Below are 23,194 nucleotides of genomic sequence, written 5' to 3' on the forward strand. Positions count from 1 at the left end.
AAAATAGATCTGCTCTTAAATGTCTTGCCAACACTCTGTTGTTTAAAATTTAAAATTAGATTGTTATTTCACTTTTTAAAAAAATATAGAGAAGTATTTCCTTTGGACTTCATTGGAACTTCATTGGCTCTTATTCTATTTCTTTGCCCAGTTCAAATAACTAATTATTGGCTAAGAGTTTTAATTCTGTTTTGATCCAAAATATTTAAAAGACATTCTTTTCCTATGATACTCTGTGTTCAATAAAGATTTGCAGAATGTTCTGCTCCAAGTTCAAGAAGCTTTAAAAAAGACACCACTTTGTCAACACATGGATTTTTTCAAGTGAAAATAAAACAAATTTCTATGTAAAAATGAACAAATAAATATATATTTATTGAACTGGAAGCCACTCGGAAAACCTTTGCAGCTGAAGCATGAGATATAAATATGTTCAATGAGTATTTTTCTGATATTTCAAATACATTTTCTGTTAGACTTTGTAACTGAGGATGTAATGTAGCCTTTACTACGTTGTTCAACACAGTAGCCAAATTCATTGAAACTGACAAATTCAGTTTCAAGTCAAACCTGTATGTATTGCTCTTGGGAATCTGTTTAAAATGCTTAAAACAGTAAATTTGTTTCTCATGAATTGTTATTTGAATAAAATGAAGCACCATTTTTCCTTCTGAAAAAAATCTATATAATACTGAGCAGAGAGTCCTGGTTTAATTAAACATAAGCTTTGATATTAATCAACTTCATTTCCACTCAGAGGAGGATCAAAAAAGTTGAGATGATGGCCACCACAGTGTTATTTAAATCCCACCCCTTTTTATATGCACTGGCAGATGTAAAAAGGGATGGAGCTTCAGTTATTCTTTGAGTGAGTTCAGAAATGTGAATAAATAAATCATGCAGTCACAACTGCTAACTTAGCTTTTTAACCTCTCCCTTCAAACAGCCCTGTTTTCTTGATAATAGTCCAGTAAGATAAAATGTGCTATTGAATAATTTTCAACACAAATCTATAGTTAAAAGAACACCAGAAAAATCTATATTCATTTTATAGCCATTCCCAAGAAGTTCCTCCTTACACAATTAGAATATAGTTTCCAAAATGAATATAGTTTCCAAAATGAATATAGTTATCAAGGGCTAAAAAAGAATGACTAGCCAAAAATCACCTGGCTTCTGTTGCCATGGGAGGACTAGAATCTGGATCTCCCTATGCTTGGTCCAATACTTCATTATGCCAATTCCCAGTTATACTTAGAATAATAATACAGCAACCACCAGGACTTATTAATTTCTGGGTCCATTATGAGCAAGATTAAATTTAGAGTCAATTCCATATAATTTAGTAAGCATCAACACATCACTTAGTAGGATAAATTCTAGATGGATCACTAGATTAAATTCAGCAATTAACATAAACACTGAAAAAGTTTAATTCAGCAAATCTGGCAATGTGAGTAAATGAGAATGAACTAGGGATTTCAAACATATCTTTTCATGCATTCATGAAAGACAGATTTTCTTTACACGTGACTTTATCTTCTGAATTTAGTATACAGAGACTAAATATATTCAATTAATGAAGGCTGAATTGCAACTCTAATAATAATAAGTTGGAAGGGACCTTGGAGGTCATCTAGTCCAACCCCCTGCTCAGGCAGGAAACCCTATACCATTTCAGACAAATGGCTGGCCAGTCTCTTCTTAAAAACTTCCAGTGTTGGAGCATTCATCACTTCTGGAGGCAGGTTGTTCCACTGCTTAATTGTTCTAGTGGTCAGGAAGTTTGTCCTTAGTTCTAGGTTGCTTCTCTCCTTGACTAGTTTCCATCCATTGCTTCTTGTCCTGCTTTCAGGTGCTTTGGAGAATAGCTTGACTCCCTCTTCTTTATGGCAGCCCCTGAGATATTGAAACACTGCTATCATGTCACCCCTCACCCTTCTCCTCGTTAAGCTACACATACCCAATTCCAGCAACCGTTCCCTATATGTTTTAGCTTCCAGTCCCCCAATCATTTTTGTTGCTCTTCTCTGTACTCTTTCTAGAGTCTCGACATCTTTTTTACATCGTGGTGACCAAAACTGGATGCAGTATTCCAGGTGTGGCCTTACCAAGGCATTGTAAAGTGGTATTAGTACTTCACGTGATCTTGATTCTATCCCTCTGTTAATGCAGCCTAGCACTGTGTTGGCTTTTTTGGCAGCTGCAGCACACTGCTGGCTCATATTGAAGTGATTGTCCGCTAGGACTCCGAGATCCCTCTCACAGTTACTACTATTGAGCAAGGTACCACCTATACTATACCTGTGCATTTGATTTTTCCTGCCTAAATGTAGAACCTTACTTTTTTCACCATTGAATTTCATTTTGTTAGATAGCGCCCAGTGTTCAAGTCTGTCTAGATCCTCCTGTATCTTAAGCCTATCTTCTGGAGTATTGGCTATTCCTGCCAGCTTGGTGTCACCTGCAAATTTGATGAGATCCCCATCTATCCCCTCATCCAAATCGTTGATGAAGATGTTGAAGAGCACTGGGCCCAGAACAGAGCCCTGGGGCACCCCACTACACACTTCCTTCCATGTAGATGCGGTTCCATTGAGGACCACACGCTGAGTACGGCCTGTCAGCCAGCTATGAATCCATCTGGTGGTGATTCTATCTAACCCACAAAATAAGCACGGTAACAGGATTTACGATAAGGCAGCTAAAATGACAAATAGGATTATTGGAAAAACTATATACTTAATTGTTGTTAATCAAAATAATGAGAATTGTCTTAATCTAATGTTTTACAAAGAAAGATACTTTGGGGAAAGGGGAAATCAAATAAAATTAACATATGGAATATAGGTTATAGAAATCAATTGTTAAAGATTGTCTTATAAATGTTACCCAGACAACAAACTGTTTACAAATTACTGAATGATTTATGTTATGTTAAAAAATACCAATAAAATATATACAAAAAAAGATTCGTCATTGTTTCTTCGACATTATTTCCATTTTTGTCAATGGAAATAATGTATAAGAAACAGTGATGGATAACATTTATCATGTTGAGTTATCCCATGTGGAACTGTCCAGGGTGAGTTGGTCCATGTAGAGTTGGCCGTGGCAAGCTGTTTTGCATTGAGTTAGCTGTGGTGAGATGGCCACAGCGAGATAGCCACAATGGATTGGCTATGGCAAGATGGCTATAGTGAGTTGGCCGTGGTGAGTTGTCCCATTCCATGGGGATGGAATCAAAAAAGGAATCAGGCTAGAGTCTCTATGTTGCCACAAGCAAACCTCTTGAATTCCATTAATCCTTATCTAATGCCAAAAGAGTGCTATCCTTTAGTTGACTAGATTCCTGCTTCACTCAACTGGTAAAAACTTTATAAAGCTAAATATAGCACTACTAGAGGATCACTTTAGAAAAAATAAAATTGGATCCCCTTAGTAAGTGCTGTTAACCAAAAGGGCAAAGCTAGACTGCAGATAAAGAGAAATGCAGGCATACTAACCAGGATTGTAACTGGTGAATAAAACATGAAAAAGGGAATAGAAACTTCATTTTTAAAAATAAGTTCATTTTTCTTCCCATTACCAGGCATTCAAAGTGGCTTATAACTATAGTAAACATATTCCCAACTATGAGTCCCTCCAAATGAACAGCGTCGATTGATATTTCCAGCCTGCACTCCTAGGTTAATGAGGATAATTGGAACTGTAATTCAACACACTTGGCTAACCAGTTTCTACCAATTTGGGGAAAATTTCTTTAGCAATAAAAACCTACTAGTAGTATTCTTGATTTTAGCATTTTAAAAATACTTCTGGGAATATGTTTGATTCTTTTGTGCCAGGAAAAATCCATTTGATTTTCGTAGACAATGATGAAACAAATGTTAGATCCAATTTTTTAAATGCTCTTATCAGACCCTCAACTTTTCTATTCCTTTTTACTTTTGGGGTTTGCCATTTTTCTGGAGGGGGGAGGCTGTTAGGCCATGCTATTGGGAGGGGGGAGGTCGGTCATTGTTTCCTCCACTTTGTTCCTGACCCCTTTCATGCCTTGGGGTGTGAATGGGAGAGGAATGTGTCCTGGGCCATCTGTCTTCACTCCAATGGGAGGAGGCCAGAAAAAACCCTGAGAACAGTGCCTGGGATGTGTGTTTATCACTTCACTTCCCATAACAACTTTGCACCTAAGGATTGGATGAAATCAAACTGGACATTGGGGTGGGGTTTTGAAAGGGATTCTTTAATGTAATGTTTTGCACAGGAAAACATTAGATCTTGCTTTGTTCTTCTACTATCATTAACTCTCCATAAAAGTTCCTTTGGAAACAATGCCTGTTTCAAGAGTTCTGCTTTCTTGGGAAGACTAGCTGAAGCAGGACCTTACAGCTCTGACATGCTTCACATCTTTACATGTTTATTATCCTGACATCCAAAGCTGACAAATGACATTTTGTGTTCCATTTTAATACAAGGACATACATATTCAATTAAAATTCAGAACAGATACTTTTTATTTGGATAAGTCCCAGAATAAATATAAATTCTTATATGAGGCCAGTGTAATATGAAAACAATCCTTTCTTCACCCCAAAAATTCCTTCTTCATCTTGCCACAAGGTGTCACTGTTGATCTAAGCAAAGGGAACCTGGTGCTTTTTGAAAAGACTGATTCATTATTAAAATAAAGGAGCATCATCCCAAGGTTTCTAGCACTTTAAACCTAAAGTAAGGGTTTAATACTGGCTTTCAGGTACTGGGCATTTAAGTATTCACAACTATTCTTCTCTTTGTTAATAGAATGGCATTGCATTTGTATGAAATAATCTTCTGTCCAAAGAAGGCAGGTTAATCATCAAGAATCTGCATGAATCTGGGGGTGGGGTGGGGGGTGGATTTGAATTTCAAAAAGGTCATTGGGAAAAGGGTTATTCCCCTTTCCTAGGCTGATTTCCAAAAGTATTTTTCCAATGAGAAAGATGGACAAATCAGGAAAAGATTCACGCTAGCATTTCATGCATCAGAACAGGCAAATACTTGCAAATTTGCACAAAACTTTCTTTTTACAACTGATATATATACTATGACACGACTTTGAAGGGTCTTTTTACCTTTTGTATACAGCATTGATTTATTTCTTGATACTCCATTTTTGTAGTGGCTTCTGGGGAGGGTGATATTGTTAAGTAAATATAACAAAACTAGCTTTAATAATCCTGAGCAAAAGAAAAGGAAAAAAAGAACACCTCCAAATCAAGAAACCAAAGTCCTGTGGTAGCACTAGTGATAGCATTTAGACATATATACCACTCCATAGTGCTTTACAGCATTCTCTGAATGGTTTACAAATGTCAGCATATTACCATCAACATTATGGCTCCTCATTTTACGGACCTTAGAAGATGGAAGGCTGAGTTAACCTTGAGCCAGTCAGGATCGAACTCCTGGCAGTGGGCAGAATCAGGCTGCAATACTGCATTCTAACCACTGCTTCTCCATGGCTCCTGTGATATCCTTAAAATGATACATTATAGAAAACATTTTTTGAGAGTTATAGCGGACACCTTTATCATATGAGCCCTGAGGGAGGGGAATATTGCAAATGCTCCATTTTCTAGAGTTGAATTATTTTCACCTCAACATCAGTTTAAGATATTTGTGCAACAAGTGAATTTTCTGGATACTACTTTAAACTGAGTAAGGTGCATATAGTCATTGCCTTATTGTATAGAGGAAATTAGATGATTACTATACTACATGTACTAATATGACTATTTATCATACAGAATATAGGATAACATTAAAGGTGTATAAATTATGGCAAATGTGATTGAATTCATACTATATCTACTATCAAAGACATACATATTAGACATTAAATCATATCAAATATCTTTATATGAACTGACCAACTTTTACAATAAAAAAGAGAAGTACTTTGATACAACCATTGATTATTGGAAAAACAAGAGGACAACAAAGCAAGATATCTAATTAAAAGTTTTGCAAAATTGAATAGTGAAGATATTTGGCCTCCCGATATGTTGGTGTGGCATTAGCATTATAAATATAAAATTTATCAGTGTAACAAATCAGACATGTCTACCTATAATATCCACCCCTGAAATTTTAAAAAAACCAAGATACAGAAATTCCCAAAATAGTAATTAGACTCAGAGAGATGGAGATCACTGAGAGATCCAACAGAGCTCCATTCACTGTTAGCTATAATTAATTGTCTACTAAAATTTCTCAGATATATCATCATCTGCTTAGAGCCTTGCCATAGGGAAGAATCACATTTCTTTTTCATACACCTGTATAATATTTCCCACAACACCACTGCATTAAAACAGTGAACAAAAAATAGTTACAGACTCTGCAGTGGTTCCAAACCGAATCAAGAAGGAGTCATTAAGCAGAAATCAAATCAGATCCTGATGTTTATTGCTCATATTTCAGCAAAGTTACAGCAAGATCATTCTGTTTATTTGAAAGGCAATTATAGCACTCTAATCCATATTTTAAATAAAACCTCTTTGACAACATCATATCACTCTATGTATAAAGCACCCAATTCTGAATTCGACATATTACTGAAGAAAACTATATAATTTGGCATGGCTATTAGGCTCCTTTTGAAACAAGGCACATTGTTTCAAAAATATATTGTTGCATCAAAGGACATTGCATGAATCTGGTAATGTTGTTACTAGATCCAATTACGTTTTGCACAAATTCAAGTGAACATATATTTGCTCATAATTCAATATGGTAAGTGTTTCCAGCTGTACAACACCCACTTACACTGAACAAAGTAGCAACTCTAGGCAACAGGATAAATACAATAGATACATAGTCTCAGAAATAGCAACATCTGAAAACCAATTGGGGAACATTTTTAATCTCAATTACGTTCTGACTCTGATCTCAAAGTGGCAATAGTTGAGAAAAGGAATCACAAAGATCAATTGAGTAACATAAATAAATAATGGAACATTAGAAGAATCAATATTAATTTTCATGAACTGAATGTGGACCAAAACATTTAACAGAATAAAAGAATAACAGAATAACCAGGGAGGTCATCTAGTCCAACCCCCTGATCAAGCAGGAGACCCTATACCATTTTAGACAAATGGTTGTTCAGTCCTTTCTTTAAAGTCTCCAGTCTTGGCAAGTTGTTCCACTGGTTGATTGTTCTTACTGTTAGGATGTCATGGTTCCGATAGATGAGACCATTTAAAAGAACCTCAAGGCAAGCATTACTTCCTTAAAGAACATTTTTATTTGGCTACAACATAATGGCACATGCAAGGGTGAACCCAAGACTAAATCCCCCTCCCCTGGCTTACAAAGTTGCAAGTTGCATTTCCCACCCCAAATTGCTGTCATAAATTACATTCACCAATTGTTTGAAAATGCGGGCACTCCTTCCAGCTGCTCCAGCCCACCAAAATGTTATCAGCAATGACCTTGATTCCCATACATGTGAAATGTTTTGGCTAACTGAAAACTACACACACAAACACACACCCTTCTGGCAACAAAGACAAAATGAAAATGGCTTCAGTTCGATTTGTCACAGCGTTGACACAAAAAATTTCTTCTTAGTGCTAGCTTTTTCTCTCTCTTTGTTCAGTTTCCATCCATTGCTTTTGTCTTACCTTCTAGTGCTTTGGAAAGTGGGTTGACCCCCTCTTCTTTATGGCAGCCCCTCAAATATTGTAACACTGCCATCATGTCACCCCTGGTTCTTATTTTCACTAGTCTGCACATGTCCAATTTCTGCAACCATTCTTTATGTTTTAGCCTTCAGCCGCCGCCCCCCCAATCATCTTTGTCGTTCTTCTCTGAACTCTTTCCATAGTCTCGACTTTTTTATATTATTGTGACCAAAGTTGGATGCAGTACAGGTAGTTCTCAATTTATAACAGTTTATTTAGTGACCATTCAAAGTTACAACAGCACTGAAAACAGTGACTTAATGACCATTTTCCACAATTCTGACCATTGCAGCATCCCCAGGGTCACATGATTTACATTCAGATGCTTAACTGGTTATATTTATGACAGTTGCAGTGTCCCGGGGTCATGAGATCATCTTTTATGAACTTTTGACAAGCAAAGTCAATGGAGAGGTCAGCTTCACTTAACCATCATGTTACTAATTTAACAACAGCAGTGATTCACTTAACGAATGTGGCCAAAAAAAGTCGTAAAATGGGGCAAACACATTTAACAAATTTTTCACTTAGCAACATTAAACTTGGACTCAACTGTGGTCATAACTCAAGGATTCCTTGTATTCCAAGTATGGTCTTAGCAAGACATTATAAATTGGTAGTATTACTTCGTGATCTTGATTCTATCCCTCTGTTCTACCCCTACAACTGCATTGGCTTTTTTGGCAGCTGCGGCACATTGCTGGCTAATATTTAAGTGATTGTCCACTAGGACTCCAAGATCCCTTTTGCAGTTATTGCTGTTGAATCACGTTTCATCCTAGTCCAGGGGTCAGCAACCTGAAACAGTGAAAGAGCCACTCGGAACCGGTTCCCTCACAAAAGGAAAAACTGGGAGCCGCAAAAAAATGTGTGCGCATGCGCGTACATGCGCAGAACAGGGTTTGACTGAAGAGTGGAGCCAAGGCGAAATATGCACCTACCCTAGTCCCACTTTTTTTTTTGGACTGCACATGGCAGAGGACTGGGAGCCGCAGGAGACGGCTGAAAGAGCCGCATGCGGCTCCAGAGCCGCGGGTTGCAGACCTATGGTCTGGTCTGTACCTGTACACTTTGTTTCCTACATTAAATTTCATTTTGTCAGACAGGTCCCAGTGTCTACTGAGATCTATTTGGATATTGAGCCTATCTTCTCAGGTATTGGCTATTCCTGCCAGTGGTGTTGTCTGCAGATTTCATGAGTTCTCCTTCTATTCCCTCATCTAAATCATTTATGAAAGGCTTTTGCCGCTGTAAATGGAAGCCTGGAGGGATGTGCATGTCTCTCCCAGCTTCTGTTCTGGTAGGCAAAGGCATTGAGGAAACAAAGTCTTTCTTTCCTATCATCCAGTGGTCATTCATGTTTTTAAAGCTCAGATGTGATCCAAAAGAATAACAACTCTAGGACAATAGCATTTCAGAAAGGAATCCTTGAGATTTTGGTATACATTAACCAGCCTCACCTGCTTCTCATAATTAGGCCCAGTTGAAGCTTATATTTTAATAATCTGTCAGGTACTGTTGCTTCAATTAAATTGCATGTGCTAATGTAGATTTCTGCCACTGGAAGACCATGCTGGTTAGAAACAGTGGGAGTTCTTGTCAACATACTTGGAAGCTATCAGATTAGCAGAGGCTGCACTACTGCATCTAAATCTAGTTTACAAACATCTGGCAATCAAAGTGGTAAATAAACCTCATCCCAATAGTCATGTCTTCAGATGAATGTGAAGCCATAGATTTTCACAAATTTTCACCTTTTTATGTTTGTAATAAATATCAAGGTAGAGGGAATGAATTAGAAGTGATAATAAATTTGTGATTGACTGAATGTGTCTGAAAATATTTACAGGAAGTATTGAGACCATGTCATTTGGCGTTAGGACACACACACCCCAGGATGTTATAGTAACACCAGCTGCCTGCAATTAGTGCAGGTTCGCGTCCCACCAGGCTCAAGGTTGACTCAGCCTTCCATCCTTCCGAGGTAGGTAAAATGAGGACCCAGATTGTTGGAGGCAATAAGCTGACTTTGTAATAATGCCGCTTGGGGGGGGGGCAAAAGCCCTAATAAGCAGGCATATACATAGAATGAGGGCTATTGCTAAGCACACTGGGTTGTGCTTAAATTGTAAGCCGCCCTGAGTCTTCGGAGAAGGGCGGGATATAAATGGGATTAAAATAAAAATAAAAATAAATATAGGTCAGTGGTGGCGAACCTATGGCGTGCCAGAGGCGACACTCAGAGCCCTCTCTGTGGGCACATGCATTGCCACTGCCAGCAGCTTGCACAGGTCCATTAGGCCACTGCCACTGCCCGGAGCAGCAGCCCCATCCAGCACAAAGGAGGAGAAGCGGCCAGCATGCCCATACCCAGCAAGCCAAAGGTCACCCTGAGCAGGGAAAGCCATATCCCCATGGCCCCCCAGTCCCAGCTAGGATTGCATGCCTCCCCTCCATTTATGCTGGGCTTCCTGCCCACTGTCCCACCGACCAGAGACCCCCTTGATCTCCCACAACCCCACAGGCGTCCCCCCCATGAGCAACATTGAGGTGACCATGCCCACCCCAGCCACGCCCACCCAGTCTGCCGTGACAACCACAGCCCTGCCCACCCAGTTGCCCACCCCCCAAGGGCACCACAATGGTTATGCAGCCCTGACACTTTGCTATCAATAAGTGGGTTTTGGGTTGTGATTTGGGCACTCGGTCTCTAAAAGGTTCGTCATCACTGTTATAGGTACTGATAAAAATTGCCATTCCTAATATCTTGTTCCCTGCTGTCATAAAATACTATCTTTTAGAAGAGAGGAGAATGACTTCAAGCAGGAAATACAAAGTCACTTCCTTCACACCTCCTTCACACAACTTTCCTAGCAGACATATTAAATACATGTACAATTAATAGGATATATAACTAGACCCCCAATAATCTTAATTGGACTTCATATACAAGAGAGTTGTTAATATACATAAACCAGCCAACTGAGCCAGGTATGATTCACATAGCTTTATCCCCTAATGGAGAGAAATATTCATCATTTTTGTGATGGGAACAATGTTCAATAGTGGATAACACAAATATAGGCAAGAAACAAACATCTCTTCATAGGTACAAGAGTTACATGATTAATGCTATGACTCACACTCTTATTAAAGAAAATAAGTTATTCTAAGCAACTATAATCAGTCTAGAATCTTTAATTCAGCAGCAATCAAACATCTTCAACAACTGAATCATGAAGTGCAAAATAACAAGAATGACAAAAAAAATAGAGCCAGAACTCCTCAAATAATTTGTCAGGAACTAAAACTTGTGATTCAATTAAAATACTCTTCCTTTTCAGGTTGAAATTGTAGAGTACACAGCTTGCCCTAACATGCATAATCAAACATCTGATAAGAACAATTCTGGCCTGACTCTGCAACTGTTAAATGGAGTCTGATTCAACAGAGCTATTTTAGACCATAAGCATGCAAACAGGTACAGGCACAGCAGAATGAGGAAGTGGGTGTCATAGTCAGAAATCACAGAAATGATTTTGCATTTTTAAAGGAAAAAACACACCGGATATTTTAAAACTTGTGAGTTACCACATCAACTTACCAACTACAATTATTTCCTGGGAGGCACACTTACTAAAGGAGAGAAATGCATGGTTTAGTGTTCAGTGCTGATTAATATTCCACTTCGATATTGCAGTTTCAATCAGAAACTTTTGGTACAGCCATCAAATGGATATAATGCTTCTATTAAGAAGTATCAAGTTCTTATCAAGTTGGCTTGTTCCTGGGTAAACCCTTCCCCTCATTGTAAAGATGTAACATTATCAGTCAATACATAACCACATGGTTAGATCCCACATTTTGATCCCAGATGTTGCCTATAACTATATTAATAGTTGCTGGAAGCTGTCACTAACTAACATCAGGAAGACACATTATAATGTAGCATACATAGAAAGTGGTGGTTATTTCTCACAACCAATTTTCCCAGTCTTCAATAAAGGATAGCACTGATTTGGAAAGTGGGTCCTAGATTCAATATTCAGAATGGGTTTCCATTACGTTAAATGTATATCCTTCTTTTATCAAGACCCACTCATTCTAGTTGATGACCAATTTGTTATTTGCATCCTTTATCTGTACCAACCTGACACACACACACACACACACACATAAACACACACATTATATAATTATATAACAGAATGTTGAACATTTGTGTAATTATACATATGAAGTGTAAACACAAGTATTTTTGTTTATTTACATGTCCTCTCCTAATTTCTTCACTAACATTTGTAATAAGTTATCTTTGTACAGAATTTAGACAATTTTAGCTACTTAAATTTTAATTTAAAAAGGCAAGTTGTATCAGAATCTGATCTATCTCCTCTCATAACTGGGTACTATTTTCTGATGTAGTCATAAAAAGCACAGCTTCTTAGAAAAAAAACCTACTTATTTTAGTATCCTAATATTCCTACTGACAAGCAGTTACTAAAAGCAATTACTTATCAAGAAAAAAGGTTTTCATTCCCACACTGCCTCAGAAAAGTAGATTCTTCTCCCCACAAATGTTAAAGCAGTAACATCTGAGGTAACAGATTCAGTAATGTATCAACAGATTAATACTAATGCATTAATATTGATTTGATTACATTACCGTAGTATTAATCCATAAAGGAAATAAATCAGCCAGAGAAACAGCAGTAAGCTTCCCTGCATTTGCATTTGAGATTCTAAGTTTAAAACAGCAGGCATCTTCCAAAGGCATACAAGTTCTCCTGATGTCAATGTAGCTTCTGTATAGGCAACTACAGGGCACAGACAAAAGTGTCCAGACAAGCAAAAACAATATACAAATAGTTTATGATATAATGGAAATGAAGTTAAGGGCAGATGTGATCTTCTCCAGAAGGAAAGACTGGAGTATTTTCTCAATTGTTGAAGGAATCCTTAAGCTACTATTGCTAACTGAGTAGAAAGCCGTAAATTATGCTCAGGAATTGGATGCATGCTACTGAGATCAGAAAAGAGGTTCTGTCTGAATTTTGTTCTAGTAGTACATTGTGCAAAAATTAAAGCTGCCATACACGGCCTGCAAAAATCCATCAACCAATCTTTAAAGTTATGCTGGTATTTGAGAGTCGAAAACATGATTTCAACCAAGATATAGTAAGGCTAATTAAACCAGGCAATATATTTGTGGAGTGTTTGACACAACTTCAATATTCTGATAGTAGATTGAGGCTCATAAGATTATACTACAAACTGGGACTTCCAGTCCTGCACAGTAGCGACTGGTCACAGGCTTGCAGACCACCGCACCCCCTCGGCTAATTTTCATCCTGCTTGGAGACCTAATGGGTCCAAGCCACCCCGGAGAGGAGGTGAAGAAAGAAGGGTGCCCCAGCGACTCTGGAATGACGTGCGTCTTGGGGAAAGCCTTCTATCCTGAGAGGAGAAAGGCTGTATTTCACCAATCAACACAAGCTACTTGCAACCGAAGTCCAAAAGAGCTAACCAGCACAACAGTAAACAGTGTGCTTGAAACTGGGTGAGGAATCTGATTTCCCTTTTTCCATTCCACAGTTAATTTCCTGGAAAAGATCCCCAAGAAGCAAAATACCTCCAAAAGTGAAGGAGGAGGACTTCTGCCCCACCCTTATACAGGAGGAGGACTTCTGCCCCACCCTTATACTAACAAAAGCGGGAAATTAAAATTTCCATGGAGCATCAAATATGTGGTAGTGAAATAAATTTATAAACTTGAAAGCTAAAATTTAATTTTGGACAAATTTAAAATTGTTGAATGGTTAAGACTCTCATTTTAAAGACCATTGCTCATATTGAAAACTAAATAGATGTTGACACCTAGTGGTGGATTAAGATTATGTCAGTTATGATCTCCATAGAGAACTTGCCAAAACTTGGGAAAAGCTAATCTGTGTTTGTGACCTTCAAAGCTTTAATAACAAAGAACAGCTGTGACAAGAAAAAGACAATAATCTGGGATGCAGACAAAGAGAGAATTATAAACTTTAGGAAAAAAATCTTTTTTGAATACTTTGGATTACAAATATCTATTTAACCGGGATTCTAAAGCTATTTGCAGAAAAGAAGGAAAACTTTTGGCCATCATGGATCAGAGACATCTAGATAGAATACACCAAGAAAACATAAATACCTCTCAGGAGGAGATATATAGTATACTGCAATTAATTCAAACAACAAGTTCAAATCACAAAGAACTCCAAAATAATTTGGGGGGAAAAATCAATATATTTCTAAGTTAACTCTACAACAAAAAAACATCCAGGAAACGACAACAGAGGAGCAGACAAAACAAATAAATGGACATAAAATTGAAAATAGAGATTCAAAGATGGAACTTACAAAGCAAGAAAACATGATTTAACCTAGTGGGGAAAAATTTACAAGAAATGGAAAAAATAACTCATCCCTTAAGACAGGGGTGTCAAACTTAATCTCATTGAGGGCCGCATCAGCATTGCGGTTGCCCTCAAGGGTGCCAGGTGGGTATGGCCAGGGTGGGCGTGGCCTACTGGGTGGGCATGGCTAGAGTGCGTATGGCCTACTGGATGGGCATGGCCAGCTCTACATCGTTCGCATCAATGGTGCCTATGGGGGCCTGGGAAGGAGTGGGACAGATCTGAGGGTCTCTGGCAGAAGGAGGGTCTCTGGGCCAGGGCCAAGGCAGTGGGGGCCATTTCCTCACTGTTTCCAGGATGGCTTCGCGGGCCACATGAAACCACTTCACGGGCCACATCTGGCCCCCGGGCCTTGTGTTTGACATGTCTGCCTTAAGACTACAAAATAAATCTGAGGCCAAAAAAACCAGTTTGGATAAAATGGAATGTAGAGATCTTGAAAACATCAGAGAGAAAAGAAGTGATAAGAGAAGCAGAGAAGAAGAAAAAGATTTTCAAAAAACATGGAAAGGCAAAGCCTCATATAAAGACATTTTATTCTATTTATTTCTTATATCTACAGCAATAGTCATGAATATATGGAAAAGTTTTTGATTCAGCAAAACACATTGATCAAGAAAGATACTGGTCAAAAGAAAAAGATTAAAGTGAAAATTAAGAAAATAGATAATGGGATCTACCAGAAAGAATATTTAAAAAAGAAACATTTGTTTGAATATGGTTAAAGAAATAGAAAAGATTTTGAATACATATGTCATTCTAAAAGGGATGAATTCCTTAAATAATACTGTATGCTTTCCTCCTCTTTTTTATTCTATTTTTTGATATAAGTAATATAATACTGTTAAAATGGCTTAGATGAAGGAAATGTTTTAGATAATTAAATGTGTTTAGGGAAATTATAATGTATAAAAAAGAAAAAAGTTTTGAATAAGAGTCAAAGGATTAGATAATTACCTTAAATGATTACATTAAATGGAATATTTAAAGATTAAATATATTTTTAATTATGGTTAAAAAGAATATGAAATTTTGGGAATAATATATATTAGCTTAGGAGGAATATATATTTTAAGTAGTATTATACTTTTTATATTTCTTTACTCTTGCTCTTTTCCTTTTGTTTACTGTTTTTACTTATTCTTTAAGAAATGTAAAAGTGTTGAGATGGTTTAGATGGGAAAAATGGTTTTAAATCTTTAAATGTAATTAACTGTTCAGAAGATCTTAATCAGCAAAAATACTTTGAACTTTATCAGAGAAACAAATTTAAATAAGTATTGTAATAGGATATAAGATGAGACAACCAGAATGATTAGATAGAAAAGAAATATATTGATGTGATCATTATTTCTAGAAATATTGGGGAAAAATCATATATGTAACTGTTATTTATCAAAATAATAAGAACTGTATTAATTCAACATTTGCAAAGAAGACATTTTGGGGACAAGGGAAAATCAACTAAATGTACTATGTGGTTTATGGATTATAGAAACCAATTGCTAATGATATTTCTTTACAAATGTAAACCCAGCAAACAAACTGTTTACCAACTATTAAGTGATTTATGTTTTAAAATACCAATAAAATCTATGGGGAAAAACAGGAATTGTACTACAATTTTGTGGGGGGCAGGGCAGGGGGAGAGAACCAGTTTGTCTAATTTAATATGAAAGACTCCAAGCTTCCTAAAGATTAAGTCCGATTTGGGAATCTTCTTAATCTCCTTGAAATTTAAATACAAAAATACATGAATTTGCATTGCATAGACTAGAGCAATAGTGTTGCTAAGTGGCAGAAAATAAGAACAGATCTTTTGTAAACAAATAATTTCTTCTTAAATGAAAAAAACACCTTGAAAAACAAATAGATGGTGCAAGTAATCTAACTGGAAAAATTCCAGAGTGATAAAGCAGGAAGATAAATCTAAGGCCCTTTTCTTGTTTCAGTCAGATTCGTGCCAAACTGTTGTAACTCAACCATGTAATTGTAACACAACCTTTATCCAACTGGTGCCTTTTCAGCTTATTAAGAATGCAATTCTCTGAATTCTGAAGCAGTATAGTCCATAGCTAGCCAATTTAGGAGGATTGCTGTGCTAATTTATTCAGTTATGCAACCACTGCTATTCTGAAAAATCACTAATGCAATTATTTTTTATGCTGCTGCAATCAATACACTATATGTGCTCAAATACTAACATATCTAAAGGACTGGAAGAAGATATTATGACAGAAATAAATATAAAAGTTAAAGTTGAGATTCAGAGAAGAGTCCAAGACTGTTTTTTAATGAGGTTAGATAGATAAAATTTATTATGGTTCAAGACCAGTACAAAAGCAACTTAACCAAGCAGGATCCAAAAGTACAATTAACAGTTTAGTAGCCTAGTTCATGGTGTCCTTCTGTTAACAAGGCTGGATATGACATATCTTTATGGTTAAGGTATGCAATTTATCTATTAATGCACTTATGGCATTATGCCAACGTTGCTTTTTTGTAAGGTTATGGACATACAGTCATAACTGACAAAGAAGAGAAATGCAAATTAATGGCAAGGAAAGAGAATCCAGAAGAAGTGACCTGTTAAATCTGGTTGCAATTGTTTAAACTGATCTAGTATTTGGTGTTCATAGAGTGGCCAAACAAATGCATTCTAGAAGCTTACATATATGGCCAGTAAAATGCCAACCTTTTTTATTGTTGCTTCCTAACAGCTGATATATAAAGCATGTTGCCTCGAATTCCCTGCAAACTCTGTTTTTTCAACCCTAGAATTTTTTAAATTCTCTTGTTTAAACTGGGGATAAGGATGTTTAGTAATTTAAAGGTACATGGGCTTCTAAGCAGGATAAATCTATGAAACAGTAAGGAGAACCTCAAGTAGATACAGAAAATATCTCCTATCAGAAGCGTTCTGGTTCAGGTCTAATTTGGTCCTGTAATTATGATGTGGAAAAGGAAATAATGTTAAACTTCACTGATGTATAATCTTCTAGAAGTCCTAGATAAAAGTAAGCATGATAGACTAGTCAACTAAACATCCTGACATGACCTAAATATTGTCTGTTGGGAAATTCTTTTCTATTCCGATTTCTTCATCCAGGAAGCTTTATGTAAAATTCAAGAGCTGAGGTTTTTAAACTTTGTGTCAAAAGTCCAGAAGTATCTATCTAAAATCATAATGGATATGGCCTACATCAGAAGAAACAAGTGTACAATCAGATAGTTTTATATATGGGAATAAACCAGTGAAATCAGAGGAAATAGGGAATACAACAAGGAAACAAAATAATATCAGAACAGTCTGGCTTTCATATAGTCAGTCTATGTTCTCAGTAGGGGCACCTGTTGGAAGATAATTATGATGGGTGATGTTGTCACCAAAAGCTAAATATTGTTGGCTATTAAATGCATTTAACCAGGAATTCGGCAAGTTTTGCAAGACTATGGGGACATCATACACAACAGCAAGGGTAATCCCATCATTTGTGTTAGATAGCGTGGGCTGGACCGTAAGGGAACAGATGACAGCCAGAGGTTCAGTAACTCAGCTTTATTGTGGTAGTCACATCGCACTCCCAGAGCCCCTTTTAGCCCTTTAAATACTCTGGCCGGCGAGCTCTTAATCAATCGTTTGCGTTGGAATGTCCCGCCAAAAGCTGGCCGGCCAATCCGAGCGTATGCTGACGCCACCTGCTGTTGCTGGGCGCCGAGCTGTCAAATACCTATAACACAACACCCCTTCCCCCCATATAAGAACAATAATAATAAACAGAATAACTTGACATAACTTGACTTGTACTTTCTTGCTTGCCCCCCATACTTTGACCTTATGACCTTATGAAGTCTTCCAGATAAGCTGGTGCTTTGCGAGATCTGCAAGAATGCCTTATAGGCTGCTCCACCCTGGCTGGTGTCAAGTCTAGATCTTCTTCTCCCCCACTGTCCTTGAGGGCTGGGTCAATAAGTTGACCAACCTGGTCCAATGTTATAGTAGCTGGTTCAGTGTTTGTAAAGGTCTCTTGCCTCTCCAGAGTTTGAGAGGCTGGAAGGTACACATCCGGGGCCCTTAAAGGTGTAGGTGAGCCTGGGGGGAATGGTGCTGACTGGCGGTCTTGGGCCTGTTCAAATTGCTGGTTTTCTTGGGCCCGTTTCCTTAGCTGATCGATGTGCCATCTAACCTGGCGGCCCCCTTCCCCCTCTATAATGTAAGATAATGGTCCCGTTTTATCAATTACCACCCCTTGCACCCAGAAGTCCCCAGAGGCATAGTTCCTGGCCCATACTTGGTCACCAATGTTTAGCTCCCTGATGGGAGTGGGCTGCTCCGCCTCAGCAGCCACTCGATCAGGGTGCAGTCTGTCCAATTTTGTAATGAGACGCCAGCCCCAACGCAGTTCAGTGGGGCTCTTGCCAGTGGCTGTTGACAGTGTGGAGTGTTGACTTAGCAAGAATTGAGCCAACCTTTGGTGCCAATCACCGGAGATGATGCGTCTCAAGGCGTCTTTAGTCATTCTTATCATTCGTTCAGCAAGGCCGTTAGTCGCCGGGTGGAAGGGGGCGGACGTGATGTGCCTAATCAAGTTGGCCCTGATGAAAGCCTGGAAATCAGCAGATTTAAATTGTGGGCCATTGTCAGATACAATCACATCCGGCAGACCATGCGTAGCAAAGAGCCCCCTAAGCACCTGCACAGTTTTGGCAGTAGTCATGCTTGTCACTGGAACCACCTTCAACCATTTAGAATAACTGTCCACAACCACTAAAAAGAGCTGACCCTGGAAGGGGCCTGCGTAGTCTATGTGGATTCTTGACCAAGGTGTGTGTGTTGGCTCCCATTTATGAACTGGGGAGCGAGGCTGTTCTGGCCGGGATTTCTGGCACTGGTAGCAGCCTGCTACCTGTTCCTCTATTGCTTTGTCAAGGCCTGGCCACCACAAATAGCTACGTGCCAACGCTTTCATCTTTACAATGCCCGGGTGCCCTTCGTGTAGGGCTTCCAGGACTCTGTTTCTCAATTTGTCTGGAATCACTACCCTGCTACCCCATAACAGACAGCCTTTATGGGAAGACAGTTCGTGCCTCCTAGTAAAATATGCCTGGAACTCATTCCCTGGGCTCTTTTCCTGCCATCCAGAGGCTACCCAAGTTAATACCCTGCATAGGATTTTATCAGCAGCAGTACTGACTGCTATGTCTTTAGCTTGGAGAGGGCCCTCAGGAAGTTCCCGGAAGACTAAAATATTACTAGCTGGGGCAGGGTCTGGCTCACTCACTGCTAGGGGCAACCTACTTAGACCATCTGCGTGGCCCATCTCCTTCCCCGGTTTGTACACCAATTTGTATGTATATGCAGAAAGGAACATGGACCACCTTAAAATCCTGGGAGACAGGATTTGTGGGGTTGCTTTGTCAGTTGTAAATAAGCCTAACAGGGGCTTGTGATCCGTAAAGACGGTGAATTCCCTACCATAGAGGTAGTCATGGAACTTTTTTACACCTGCAACGAGGGCCAATGCCTCCTTATCAATCTTAGCATAGTTCCTTTCAGCTTTTGTGAGCATCCTGGAGTAGAAAGCAATTGGCTTTTGTTCTCCATTTCCTTCTAAATGACTAAGTACTGCACCCACACCATAAGGTGAAGCATCACATGCTAAGCAGATTGGTTTTTCCTCAATGAAATGAGTTACAGCTGAATTGCTGGAGAGCAGTTGCTTAAGGCTCTTAAAACTTTTGTCATGAATAGTGGACCATTTCCAAGGGGCTTTTTTGTCCAGTAATCTATGTAATGGCTCTGCAATAGTTGCCTTGTGCGGCAAAAATGAGCGGTAGAAGTTAATTAACCCAAGGAAAGCTTGTAGTTCTGCCTTGTTTTTAGGAGTTGGAGCCATCTTAATGGCTCTTACCTTAGAGTTGGTGGGGTGGAAGCCCTGTGCATCCACCCTGAATCCTAAAAACTCTGTGGAAGTCAGTCCAATACTGCATTTTTCTTTCTTCAATTTTAAGCCAGCAGTACAGAATCTACTTAGCACAGCCTGCAGCCTGTCAGCTAAAACTGCCTCTGATTCTCCAGCAATTAACACATCATCAAAATACGGACACACTCCAGGAATACCTTTGAGCGTTCTTTCCATTACTTCCTGGAATATTCCAGGAGCTACGGAGATGCCAAATTGCAAGCGGTTCACCCTAAAGGCTCCTTTGTGTGTTATGATCGTTTGAATATCAGCTGTTTTGCGAGCAACCGGGATCTGCTGGTACGCCTGCGCTAAATCTAACTTTGCAAAGATGGCGCCGGACTGTATTGCCGAGAGGACGTGTTTCACTGAGGGGACCGGGTAAGCATGCGGATTTAAGGCCTGGTTTACTGTGGCCTTATAATCCGCACAAATTCTTATTTGTCCGTTTGGTTTAAGAGGGGTAACAATGGGGGTTTCCCAGTCGCCCCCTTCCATGGGTTCTAAGATCCCTTGTTTAACTAATTTTTCTAGTTCGCTCTCAATTTTGTGCTTGAGAGCGAACGGAACCCTCCTGGCCTTGATTCTAATTGGCAGGACTTCTGGTTTTAATTTTAACTTGATGGGGATCCCTGTGTATTTTCCCAGGTCACCCTTGAATACGTCTGCAAATTTATTGTAGACGGATTCGAGGTTACCGGGCTGGACGTTATTAACTTCCCCCAGCCAAATGCCTAGGGCCTCAAACCAATCCAGCCCCACTAAATTAGTTCTTTTGCCCTCTGTTACCAGCACATTTAAGCGGCCCTGGAACCCCTTATAACTGACTAAAACTGTGGCCTGTCCCTTCACTTTAATTGGGGCACGTTGGAAATCAGTTAATTTAATTTTGGTTGGTTCCAATAGAATCCGCCGCCTGCTTTGACCACAGATCATTAAATATGTCTCGTAGGAGATTAAAGAGACAGATGAGCCTGAATCAACTTCCATTTGGCAAGGAATTCCTTGCAAACTGACCTCAATTTTGATCTTTGGCTTAAGTAGGCAGTGGATTGAAGACTGGCATGCCACTTCCAAATTTTCAACAACTGTGTGTGCCCAGGTCCCTGGGGGCTCAGTGCTGGGGAAAAACGGGTTATTAGTACCTGCTGGTGACGAGTCAAGTTCGTTGAGGTTGTCGCGGTCACGGTTTTGGCAGACGGCTCGGATGTGGCGTTTTACCGCAAGAACGGCATTTTGCGCTGGAACTGTGGCTTGGATATCTTGGATTTTTGTTGGCCGCTGCCGGTTTCTTTTGGTTTGTGGTGTTGTCACGACGATTTTGAATTTCTCCAGCCTTTGGAGAATGGCATCGATCTCTGCCTCATTTGCTGGTTCATCATCTCCGCCGTCCGCAACACTCTCCTGCTGAATGGATCCCCTTGAGTTGTTGCTGGGTCGGAGTGAGGTCTTGTGGTTGATAGCCTCCTGAGCCATTATTTCATTAATGACTTCAGACAGGCTCATGGTTGGCTTCGTGACTATCTTCTGTTGGAGATGCTCGTCGCTCAGACCGAAGACGATTTGATCACGAATCTGGTCTTCCAGGTCAGGGAACCTGCACATACGAGCGGCTTGCCATACCACGGCTACAAAGTCGGTTGCTGACTCCCCAGGGAGCTGGTTCCTCTGGATGAACTGTAGCAGCCAGAAAATTTCTTATTTCTTCGGCATGAAATGCTGGCTCAGTTTGTTGACGAGGTCAGCGTATGGTAGTGATGTGACAGGGTCTGGGTTACATAACCCGACAGCCACATTATAAACAGCCAGACCACTGAGGCACAACAAAGCCGCCGCCTTCATCCGATCTTCCGTTATTCGGTTCACTAGGAGGTAGCCTTCAACTTGCCCCAAGTGTGACTCCCAGTGACCAGGGTAGCAGATATCGAACTCACGGATGTGACTGATTTGGGTCATGCTGTCCCAGTCCAGGATACTGCTTTAAACGGGAAGGAACTTTCAGGAAGAGTTTTCTCTTTCCCCCTTTCCCGAGGTTTAGCTAGTGCTTCAGCTTGAGTGACTCAGCTAGTGCTTCAGCTCAGTTATAGCAGTATCAATCCCACCTTCATCGCACTGTTAGATAACGTGGGCTGGACCGTGAGGGAACAGATGACAGCCAGAGGTTCAGTAACTCAGCTTTATTGTGGTAGTCACATCGCACTCCCAGAGCCCCTTTTAGCCCTTTAAATACTCTGGCCAGCGAGCTCCTAACCAATCATTTGTGTTGGAATGTCCCACCAAAAGCTGGCCGGCCAATCCGAGCGTATGCTGACGCCACCAGCTGTTGCTGGGCGCCGAGCTGTCAAATACTTATAACTATATACACAACAATTTGTGTGGGACATAATTAAATTTTTATTTGGGTCCAACTGAGAAAATGAAAAATTAAAGTAGCAGTTGATGATTGTATGTACTAACTGGTAAATATTTCCATGAGAATTATTTCATTTTGCATTAAGAGTCCATGTTTTCTACAAAGGCAGGAAAGTAGAGTGAACCAGTTTGTTTGATAACATTTGATAAAAGTAGACTTGACAATAGCAATACCTACTAGTTGACCAATTGCATTAATATTTCATATTTTACATATTTATATCCTTTAAACATGTGTTTAAAAGGCATATTCATTAGATTAATAAACAGAGAGACTGGAATGAAAGAAGTATTTTTAAACTGCTATGGCCAGCCCTTGCTTGGCATTTTTCCCTCCATATTTTTTTTGTTTTTTGTTTTTGTTTTAATATGCAAAATTTAAAGGAAAAGAAATAGAATACAAAAAGAAAGTGAAACAGAAAAATCCACATCCTTTTAGTTCAATGTTTAAATATAGTTTTAAATCACGACCACAGAAAAACATTTTTTTTCTTTCTTCAAAATACAGAGCAAATATTATCTTCAATCCAAGATTGTAAATCTGGGATAGCAAAAATCTTTCTACCATTTTTTATTACATAAATATTTGTAATTAGTTTGTTCTTCATCATTAGCAAATACCAACTGTTGGTAT

General features: G+C 39.1%; 1 protein-coding gene across 1 annotated transcript in view; it reads right to left on the reverse strand.

Annotated features, from left to right (window-relative positions):
• CDCP1 (CUB domain containing protein 1) overlaps positions 1 to 23,194 on the reverse strand; it is a 112,650-nt gene that overhangs the window by 28,265 nt on the left and 61,191 nt on the right. The window lies entirely within an intron of this gene.

Source organism: Vipera berus, assembly GCF_964194415.1.
Source record: "Vipera berus genome assembly, chromosome: Z".
Classification (NCBI taxonomy): domain Eukaryota; kingdom Metazoa; phylum Chordata; class Lepidosauria; order Squamata; family Viperidae; genus Vipera; species Vipera berus.